Source organism: Miscanthus floridulus, unplaced genomic scaffold (assembly GCF_019320115.1).
Source record: "Miscanthus floridulus cultivar M001 unplaced genomic scaffold, ASM1932011v1 fs_475_3_4, whole genome shotgun sequence".
NCBI classification, from domain to species: domain Eukaryota; kingdom Viridiplantae; phylum Streptophyta; class Magnoliopsida; order Poales; family Poaceae; genus Miscanthus; species Miscanthus floridulus.
In genome coordinates, this window is record NW_027096808.1 from 26,380 (window position 1) to 37,663 (window position 11,284).

Genomic DNA, 11,284 nt, shown 5'->3' on the forward strand with positions numbered 1-11,284 from the left:
GTGTAAAAATATGTATGAAATTTCTTCTCTAGGTCAGCCCAATTGGCATTGGAGTTGATCGGCAGTGATGAAAACCAAGTGAAGGCTAGCCCTGATAGGGACAAGGAGAAGAAACAAACTCGATAGGACTCCTGAACTGATGCCTCACCCAATTGTGTAAGATACCGACTGACATGTTCTATTGTGCTTGTACTGTCTTGGCCAGTGAACTTGGCAAACTCTAGGAGCCTGTAATTTGTGGAAAGAGCGACCAAATCATACCATTTTGGATATGGGTGTTTGTATAAGAAGGTCAGCCCTTTTGGCTTCAGACCAAACTGATTCTTCATCATCTCAGTCACATTTAGCAACAACTCATCAGCATTTGAATTTGTATTTCTCTGCACCTGCTGACCCATCTATGGGTTGAAATCCTATGTGCCTTGATACCCTAGATTTGGAATCATGTGAAGGGTGTTGTAATCTATGCCATAATGATACCCTTGTGGAATCTCTATCAACTGGGTCCTTTACTGGTTTGTTGCTTGAAGTCTCTGATTATAGACATGAGGATTTATATCTCTACGGATCCTCTGAACTAATGGTGCTATTTTTTGAGCCAATGATGGTATGTGGCCTGATGTGCCAAAATTGATCACCTGGTTCTGACCTTGCCCCGCCGGCTGTTGCACATACTGTACTGACGATCCAGGATTATACTGTGTCTGATTCATAGTAGTACCTTGAGCTTGTTCAGATGAACCATGAACTGCCTGGACATCATCATTACTAGTTGGTGCTGGTACTGACTTGATTAGTCCCTTGGGTCGACAGATGTGGAATGTTGTAATAAGCTGGCCCAACTTGACCAACTGGAAACCCATGAATCACCTCTTTCATGGTGTTGTGGAATGTGTCCAAGAAAGCTTCATTATGGCTTGATATGGCATCATGAACATATTTGTCTACAATTTCCATAAAGAAATGCCTATCTTTAGCTTCTACTATATCTGTCTGCCTGTGTAATAGAACTCTTGGTAGTGGAAATTTCTAAACAATTGTGTTGTCATGTGTTTTGGAGTAGGACAACAAACACTTGTTCTGAAATTCTTTTATAGCTTTGCTAATGATATCTTTATCTCCATCAGGCAGATCTTCATAATGTACCATAAGGATGTCGATGTTGTTGTGAACCGCCATGACGATTGTGGTGTCCCACCGGGCATGCTAGAAATGTGGAAGCTGGAAGGGTCCACTCGATGGAGCTGGAGATCCGCCTAGCTTCAACACAGGGATGGTCGATCCTATGCACTCCTCCCAAGACCTGCCGGTCAATTTGACCCTACAATTGACAAGGAGAGAAAGTTTATCAGTAATTTAGGACGGAACGTGCCGGTGTTGCTAGACAGTCCCGAATGTGTGGCTCTGAGAGCCGATATGAAAGGAGATCGACTAAATAGTCGATTCCAGCATATTCATAAAAATAAATCAGTTAAAGCTCATAGGGTTGTGTAAGAAGAATCGGTTATCGTTCAGAATGAATATCATTATTTGGACAAATATTGGTCAATGGCAAAAAGATGTCAACAATGATTAATTTATGCTAAGCCAATGACTGCAAGTAACCAAACCCCTTTTGTGAAAGAAACAGCTCATCATCGTTAAACCATTTAATAAAGATAAATCTAATGAACATATTAGATCTCATCTATCGCTATAACCAGTGGGGCATGAGGCAGAATCATGTAGGCCGTAGAAATAATAATAGACTCAACGACCCTAACTCATTACTAATATCAGTGGGGCATGAGGCAGAATCATGCAGGCCGTAATACAATAATAAGATCATGGGGCTAACACATCTTTCAATCTATCCCTACTTCAACGATCTCGTGACGTGAACTGTTCATGAAAGCACTTGATATCAGCTAAAATAGCCAATTCAGGCATAGCGCACAGTTAAGGTCATGCCTTATCAGGAACAAATCTACCGAATAATGATCCCTCACCACGGTGCTAACAGTGGGGTGTGAGGCAGAATCACACAGGCCGTGATAACGGGCCATGGAACGGTTTTCGCTAGCCAATAGATCTACTCAAGACGCAACACGCCTTAACCGCACGCTATGCACGATCAAGATTGACATAAAACAGCCGATAAAACATAACTCATCGTTTAAGATGCAGATTAGATCAGTTTAGATTAACAAACGATGGGTTAAACAAGATATAAGGCCGATCTGGATCAATCCCAATCGGGCAAAGTGATATTGCTGTAATTAAATAAACAATGGAAGCAATAAGCAATATTGGTAACTTAATGAATCTATCCAAAGGAACGCCACCCTTCGAGCAGTGGAGGTCGACCGGATTGATGCAGCCGTACTTGAACTAGACAAGATTCAATAACTAGCTTATACCAGAGTAGCAGTGGGGGTCGACCGGATCGATGCAGCCATACGAACAGAAGTATAAGCCATGACGGTACTTATAGATAAGCAGTGGAGGTCGACCGAATCGATGCAGCCGTACTCGCTGAAGAACTCGCCGAGATCTACTCTACTCCTACTCCTAAGGGGTGGCCGGAGGCAAAAAAAAAGTAAATGACTTGTATTGGATTGATTGTGTGTTTTTTACAATAGCCGGGGTTTGATATTTATACCCAGAACATACGCTTGATTCCTATCTAAGCACGACTCATCACAGTTGTTGGCCCTAGAGAACACATTGGTAATTTAAGATAACTTGGACTCTAATCTTTCCCTTTTTGTAGAGTCCAACATGCCTTGTCCCGGCGTCGATCGTAGCCTTTGTCATATTCTGCTGGCGCTATCTGAAGAAAGCCGATTCCAGTGTTGCATTCGAATCAGCTGACATCGACCTACACGCGATTGATTCCTTGATGACATGAACTTGGGAGCTTTCAAGTCACTATGATTTCTTCTTCCAAATTTTGGTGTAAACATACCCCTATAATGCCATCTTCGGAAGAGGGTTTGCAAACAAATTTAATACAGCCATCCATATGGCTATCTGTGTATGAAAATGCCAGCCTTGCACGAAACCATCATAGTCCACGGCAGTCAGAAGGAGGCAAGAAACATAGAAAGAGCCATCTACAAAGCTCAGCGCAATATCAATTCTGTCGAAGCAGCCAAAAGCAACTTGCAGGAGCCTTTGAACATGCTGAAGGGCAAAACAGGTCTCAAAGATCAAGAAGAAACAAAGTCAGTCCCATTAGAAGATGCAGCCCTAGACAGAAAGGTCACTATTGGAGGCAACCTGTCGAAAGAAGAAGAAGTAGAACTCATAGAAACTTTAGCCAAGAACAAAGACGTCTTCGTCTGGTCAGCCTCCGACCTAAAAGGGGCTAGTAGGGATATTATACAGCACTCCCTTGACATCAACCCCAAAGTAAAGCCAAGGAAGTAGCGACAAAGAAAAATGTCAAAGGACAGAATCTTAGCAGTAAAGGCCGAAGTACAGAGGCTGTTAGATGCAAATATAATCAGAGAAGTCAAGTACTCAGAATGGCTGTCAAATGTAGAACTAGTACCGAAGAAAAATAGAAAGATGAGAATGTGCATAGACTTTATAGATCTGAACAAAGCATGCAAGAAAGACCTATTTCCATTACCAAGGACAGATGCCTCCATCGACAAGGTGGCAAAATGCAAACGCTTTTCCCTCCTGGACTGCTTTTTAGGATATCACCAGATCTAGCTCAATAAAGAAGATGAAGAAAAGACAAGTTTCACTACTCCTTCAGAACTTATTGTTACATCCAAATGCCCGAAGGACTAAAGAATGCAGGATCAACCTTTGCCAGACTGACGAAGGCGGTCCTCGGCCCACAGCTGCAGAAAAAACATTATAACCTATGTTGATGATATTGTGGTAATGAGCAAAAATGAAGGAGATCACATAGCAGATTTAAAGGAGACCTTCGCCAATCTAAGAGAAGTTGGGCTAAAACTCAACCCAAAAAAGTGTCTTCGGCGTAAGCAGATGTAAAATGCTCGGGTACATCATAGGACCCAAAGCTATAAGGGCCAACCCACACAAAACAAAGGCCATAATCTCAATGGTGGAACTATCAACCAAAAAGGAAGTCCAAAAACTCACAGGAAGAATAGCAATGCTAAACAGATTTATTTCAAAGTCAGCAGAACGTAGCCTCCCATTCTTCAAAGCTTTGAGAGGTGGAGAGAAGGTGGAATGGGGGCCAAATCAGTTGAAGGCCTTCCAATAGCTCAAGAATTATTTGGCTACTAGACTCTTGGTGACAGTACCGGATCCGGAGGCTCCATTGTTGTTATATGTTGCAGCTTCCCACCATGCGGTCAGTGGGGTGCTTGTCCAAGAGAAGGAAGAAGAGTCGAAGGTCATTCAACAGCGTATTTATTGCATTTCAGAAGCCCTGTCAGGAAAATTGAACTATATAGAGATAGAAAAATAGCATATGAAGTGTTGATCGCCTCAAGAAAACTGAAGCACTACTTCCAGGCACATAAAATCATAGTACCCTCTTCGCAACCACTCGGGGATATACTCAGCAACAAAGAAGCCTCCGAAAGAATAGGAAAATAGGCAACAAAACTATCCCAATTCGAGCTCAACTATGTATCAAGAACAACAATCAAATCTCAAGCGCTAGCAGATTTTATGGTAGATTGGACACCTTTGGCACACCAAACCCCGCGGCCTCAGCCTCAACTCTGGACACTACACAGACGGAGCTTGGGGACATCTAGGTGCTGGGGCCTCCGCCGTTTTGATAGCACCATCTGGCCTCCGTACAAAGTATGCAGCAAGGTTAGAATTCAAGGCAACAAACAATATAGCAGAATACGAAGGCCTCACAGTAGGCCTCAACAAGGCAAAGGCACTCGGAGCAAAAACGTTACTGGCAAAAATAGACTCCCAAGTCATAGTAGGACAAGTAAAAAAAGAATACATGGCATGGGAACCAGAATTGGTCAAATACTTGGCCATAGTAAGGGCTCTTAAGCGGAGGTTCTAGGGATTCACCCTACAGTATATACCAAGAGCAGAAAATGCAGAAGCAGATGAGCTAGCGAAGGCAGCAGCAAACAACTTGCCCATACCAAATGAAGCCTTTTACCAAGTATTACAAGCACCGGCAACGCAGGTAACAGTGAAGGCTTTCAAAACAGTCTTAGTTACTGAGTCTGAAGATTGGAGGCAGCTGATCATAGACAACCTAAACAACATGCATCACACAGAAGATGAGGCGAGCACAGCAAGAATGATAGCAAGAGCAAGAAGCTATACGTTGATAGATGGAATACTGTACAAGAAAGGGGTTGCCCAACCGCTGCTCAAGTGCATACCTCAGAGCGAAGGCAAAAACCTTCTACAAGAAATCCACTCAGGGTTATGCAGCTCACACATTGGTCCGAGGGCACTGTCTACGAAGGCCACTAGGCAAGGATTCTATTGGCCTACGCACATCAAAGATGCATAAGAGATTGTCAAGACATGCCAAGCATGCCAGAGCGCCTCCCCACATCAGTCAAAACCTTCGACTGCCGTACAACTCATCCCACCCACTTGGCCCCTGCAGAGATGGGGCTTGGACTTGGTTGGGCCGTTACCACCATCGCAAGGAGGGAACAAGTTTGTAGTGGTAGCAATAGAGTATTTTACAAGATGGATTGAAGCTAAGCCACTCGCTATAATCACATAAGAGTTAGTGAAATAGTTTTTCTGGCAGAACATAATTTGCATATTTGGAGTACCAAGAACCCTAACAATTGATAATGGAAAACAATTCCACTCGGATAAATTCAAAGAATTCTACAAGAGTATAGGCACCAAGATAGCCTTCACTTCGGTCTACCACCCAGAATCAAACGGAGCTGTGGAAAGAGCTAATAGAGTAATATTCTCAGCAATATCGAAGACTCTATTCAACCTCCGCAAGGGCAAATGGGTAGAGGAACTGCCGAAGGTAGTGTGGTCCCATAACACCACAGCCTCCAAAACAATAGGCTTTACACCGTTCAAACTCCTATATGGTGAAGAAGCAATGCTGCCCGAAGAAGTCAGGCATTAGAGCCTCCACGTCATAAAACAAACCCTGGCAGAAGATGAAGAGTACTCCAAGGAAACAATCGAAGGCACAAGATTGGAAGCAGTGGAAAACATCACAAAGTACCAAGATCAAACCAAAAAGTGTAGAGACAGCCAAGTGATCAGAAAACTCATACAAGATGGAGACCTAGTCCTCAGAAGGAAACCTAATGTAGAAAATGTTGGAAAGCTTCAACCAAAATTGGGAGGCCCATACATGGCGAAGGCCGCCGGAAGACTAGGGTCATTCTACCTGACTAACAGTAAAGGCAAAGCAACAACTCACACATGGAACATCGATAGTCTACATAGGTTCTATATCTAAAAATGTAAAAAGGTGGCCTCCGTGGAACTATAAGCGAAGGTCACCGCACCTCTCCCAACTTTTATATTTTCTTTACATTTCAAGCAAAAGGGCTTGCACTCTTTTCCTCACAAAGGGGGCTCCTAATAGAGGTGAGGTTTTTAACGAGGCAGGACCCATGTAAAAACCTCTAAAAATATAAAGAGGAATTCCCCCAAGAATACCATGAAAAGAGAAGGTCGAAAGTGGCTAGCAACGGAGCCACAACATTCGACAACACAACAAAGAGGACCATCCTTTGCTTTAGCCGAAGGCTCAAAAGCAAGGAACAACCTCCACGGTTAAATTAGCCCGCAACCTTGACAAAGCCTTGTCCATTTTCAGGCATCAAGGATTGATCAAAACGGCCAAAAAGGCCAAAAAACACGACAAAGACCTACCATCGCCGTAGGCATCGGGTGAAAAACATATGGTGAAGTCCTACCCTTATCATGCACCAGATGACTATCAGGGATTAATAGCCAAAGTACAACAGCAATAAAAACCAAAGATATGCCAGGTACAAAGAAATCCGTCGGCCTTATTACAATCTCAAAACGTACCTAAGCAATAAACATTGGCCAACCACCAAGATTTAATAAATCGTACAAGTAGAAGACTATAAAACCCAGCGCCTTACCCCTGCACTAGCCCCAGTCAGGGCATTAAACCCCTACCTCTAAAAAAGCGCTAGGGGGGAAGCCAAACCAACAAAGAACCGGTTACTACAGAGCAAAGCAAGAAAAAAATGGAAGACGGAGTTTCCTTAGAAAAGAGAGAACAGAAGGTACCGTGCGAAGACTCGTAAATCCAGCAGCTCACGTAGCCTAGAGAAGGCCACGTTGAGGTTATACGCATCTTCCACCTAGTGTTGTACAACCTCCATGGGGCGTTGTATGACTATAGTCCGGCAGCAAGCAGTCGGTGTCAGAGGTTGTGGGAGGGTATCACACGAAGGCTCGTAACATCCCCCGCAACCGAAGACACCATCTAGCGCAACCTGGCATCAACTATGTTCGACGGGAGCAAAGCTGCTCCAGCATAGCCAAAGGCAAAAGCAAAAAAAACCTAGGCGCATGCGGAGACAATGTCCAAGAAATGCTTCTTCGACCTCCATTGCTTGCTCAAATTGCTCTGTGGCCTCTAGAGAAGCATCAAGAATCAAGATCAGCGCCTCCGATGAATGCTCAATTGTGCCAAAGCCTTCGTAACACTAGCAACATCAAATATGAGCACCTTAGTTTCTCCGCTGCGACGTGCTGACTCGTACTCAACGTCGACCAGAGAAGAAAGAAGCGGAGGCAAGAGCAACAAAATAAGTGCCGTCCACTAGAGCCATTCAGCACAGGTAGCAATTGTAACTAGATTCTTCAATGAAACAAGTACCCAGCCAATTATTTCAAACTAACTTTATTCAAAGAAAGCAAACATATTACAACAGAGCGCATTACAAGCGCAAAATAACACAAACGCAGACACAACCTTACAAAAGAAAGAAAGAAGAAAGAGCCCGAAGACAGTAACAACACAAACGCAAAAAGCGTTGAGGCTTTCAAAGCAAACATTACAAAGCCGCGAAGGCCAACCAAACAATTTGGCGTAGGTTTAAAGCTAAACCGGTGGCCAAGGCCCTCGCCAAGCTAACGACCGAGTAAATTCTGCACGTTCATCATCTATATCACGCACCACGAAACTAAACATATCACAAACCGAAGGACGAGGGAAAGTGTCACGCCAGTACTCCCACAACTCTCCGCTGACATAAATACCATCTTGCATCATAGTTAAAGGAACAATGTCTCGCGTAGGCCCCTGAGGGGTAACCTGCGCAGATCAAATTTACATTAAGATTACAAGTCTGCAAGGCAGCATACGAAGACCTCCATCCACTAAGCCTAAAGTGACATATAAAAAACCTAGAAATTACACCTCCGGAGCCGTAGGTGCGGAGGCAGCTTCCCCCAAGCTTTTGGGCGTCAGAAGCAACAATAGGAGACTTCTAGCTCATTGTCTCACCGGTCTTCGACGTCTGTACCTCCTTAGTGGCATGTTGAGCCCTAGACTTCTGCAAATCCTACACAAGCACAACAAAAATCAATAAGAACAAAAGAAAGAGAACAACATAAAGATAGAAAAATCACGACAGATACACATATAGATAAGATACTAACCGCGGTGCGGCGAGCCTCCGCCAGGGAGCGGGCATCAGCATGGCCAAATTTGAGCCAAAAGTACTTCATAAAAATCCTGACCGACTTGGCAACTTCCCCTGAAGTCTCACCAAGTTCCGAAGGCCCTTCAAACTCCCTCCGCCCTTTGAGCCCAACAAAATGCGTGCAACCTAGCTTCCCAAGGTTCTTACAGAGATTGCAGCACACGAAAGCGCACCAAAATCCATAGCGCCTCCGACAAACTCCGGTAGTTTAGCAACATTTTCCTTGAACCTGGCAAGTATGCCATAGACGGAGGCATCTGCTGGCAAAGGTGAAGTTGCACTGCCATAACTAGCCAGAGTCGCCCGATACAGCTCAGCGGCCGAGACACCAGCAACCACGCCTCTTCTAAACGCTTCTGTAGTAGATCAACTTGCGCACTCAACGCTTGGCTCAAAGACTTCTCTGCATCAATCTCCTTCCAAAGGCTCTCATTCACATCGACCGCTTTCTACAATCAGGCAAGGGCAAGCTCCTCAGCAGCCTTCGAGCCAGCAACGTCCTTCTCCAGGGCCCCCACCTAGATCTTCAAATCCTCAACAGTTTGATGGGCAACATGAAGGTCAGCCACTTCTACAGCAAGCTATTTCTTTTCATCCTCAACCCTGTCCTGCTCATTCTGAAGGGCTTCAATAGCCTCGTCCCGCTTGATAACCTCTTTCGGACGCACGCTCCTCGAGGATCTCCGACATATGATGTCCCTAAAAACAACAAACGTTAACAAAAATAGAGAAAACCAAGACTGATAAGGTGAAAATACAAAGCCCATGCACTAACCACACAATTATGCTCAAGATTGTAACGTAGCAGCTTGTTGAAATCCACCTTCTTAAAATGACGGTGGGCGCGATCTAGCAAAAAGAAAAAATATAAGAAAAAAGTAAGGCAAAACCAACTGAACAAAAATATGAAATGCAACCTCCTATCTCGCTGTAAAGAGCATGCAGGGTTTCCACCCACCCACTTAGTGTATCGGTAGAACCTTCGCCTGGAGCAAAAGCAAACAATAAAAACTAAACAGCGGCAAGGTCAAAGAAAAATACAAGAGCTAAGCCAAGCAAACCTCCATCGATAGGGAGCGCATGCTCCGAAGGACCAGCTCCAAGCTGTAGTGAGGCCTTCAGAGGAGCACGCAACCCCACTCGAGCAAGATCCAAGCCAGTGGGGACAGGTTTTTCCCCAGGAATTGGCGTCTCCATTGCCTTGGTCAAACCAGCTAAGAAATGAAAGAACATATCAGAGGAGCCACAAAAACAAGTAAAATACAAAAAACACTTAGAAATTAAATTTACCTAGGTGCAAGGGCTCAGCAATAAAACCCGACTCTGATACCTATAGCATGGGGCGAGGTCGGCACAGCCTCCGGACCTTGGGGCAAAACTGAAGATGACTGCTCATCGGACTCGGTCTTCGACTCCTCCTAATGTTGGGCCTTCGCAGAGTAGCCAGCTTTGACAAAAGTAGTTTCCTCACTAGTGGAAGCAGAGGTAGAACCAGCCCCCGCAGCATCACCCACAGAGTTAGACAAGTCGTCATCGAGAATATAGGGCAACGGGTCCACACTAGAGGCTCCCACCCCAGGAACAATAGCCACCGCCTTAACGGATGAAGCCATCAGGTCTTCATCCGGGCGGGCAATGGATGCCTCCGGCTGACCAGCATCAACAGTGGGGCGTGCAGCTTCTGGCTCATCATGGGCACTCTCCGCCACCTCTTCAGCAGCATCCACGGTGTTTTTCGCCATCTTCCTCTTCTTCGCAATAGCCTTTAGAGCGTCAGTCTCCTTCCTCTTCTTTGACTCCGCCTGGGCTGTAGCAACAGGGGCCACAGCGGACTTTGAGGCCTTCGCCGCCTTATCCTCGACCGACTTCAAAACCATCCTTGTACTTTACCTTCATCTCTTCAAATACCTAGTTTAACCGGGGCATGGTACCGCCGATGGCGCGACGAGACAAATATTCCCTTTTGGAAATCTCCCCAAGGATCTTGGTGGCGGACTGCTCCACCTCACTAACAAACTCCTCATCGGTCTCATCTTCCACGTGGGTAAGATAGAAACACGGACAGAACTCTCCCTCCGCGCTGCCTAAGACTGGGAGCTTCATCCTCACTAAGGTCATTCGTGGCCTATGTTTCCCCAAAGGCCAAAAATTGGATACCACCATCACTTCGACAAGGTCACGATCCCCAGAGAAGCGGCAGGCCTTGCCAAAGGCCACGCCACATGCTGCCCACTCCGCATCAACCTCCGCAGGAGGCCTCACACGAGTCGAAGGCTTCATGTCTACCATTATAGAAGCAAAAGGATACTTCTTGACCCTCGGTCCTGTCTTGGGAACAACCTCGGGAGTTTTCACATAAAACCAATAGCGAGGCCAGTCCTTCTCCCACTTATTCTTTTGCGTGAAGAAAATCTCCAAACCACCATCCTTCTGAGCCCTCTTCGTCATGAAGGCGCAACTGGCAAACTGATACTCAACTTCCACGCCGTCAACCTTCGCCTTCTTAAGCTGACGCTGAAGTTCATAATACACGCAAAATTTATCCAAATCCGGGGAGCGCCATATGTCTCGCAGGCATAGCAAAACTTACTAAGCGTAAGAATGTTGTTGGGAGTAAGATGGTGGAGCTGTACCTTAAAAGTCTCGAGAAC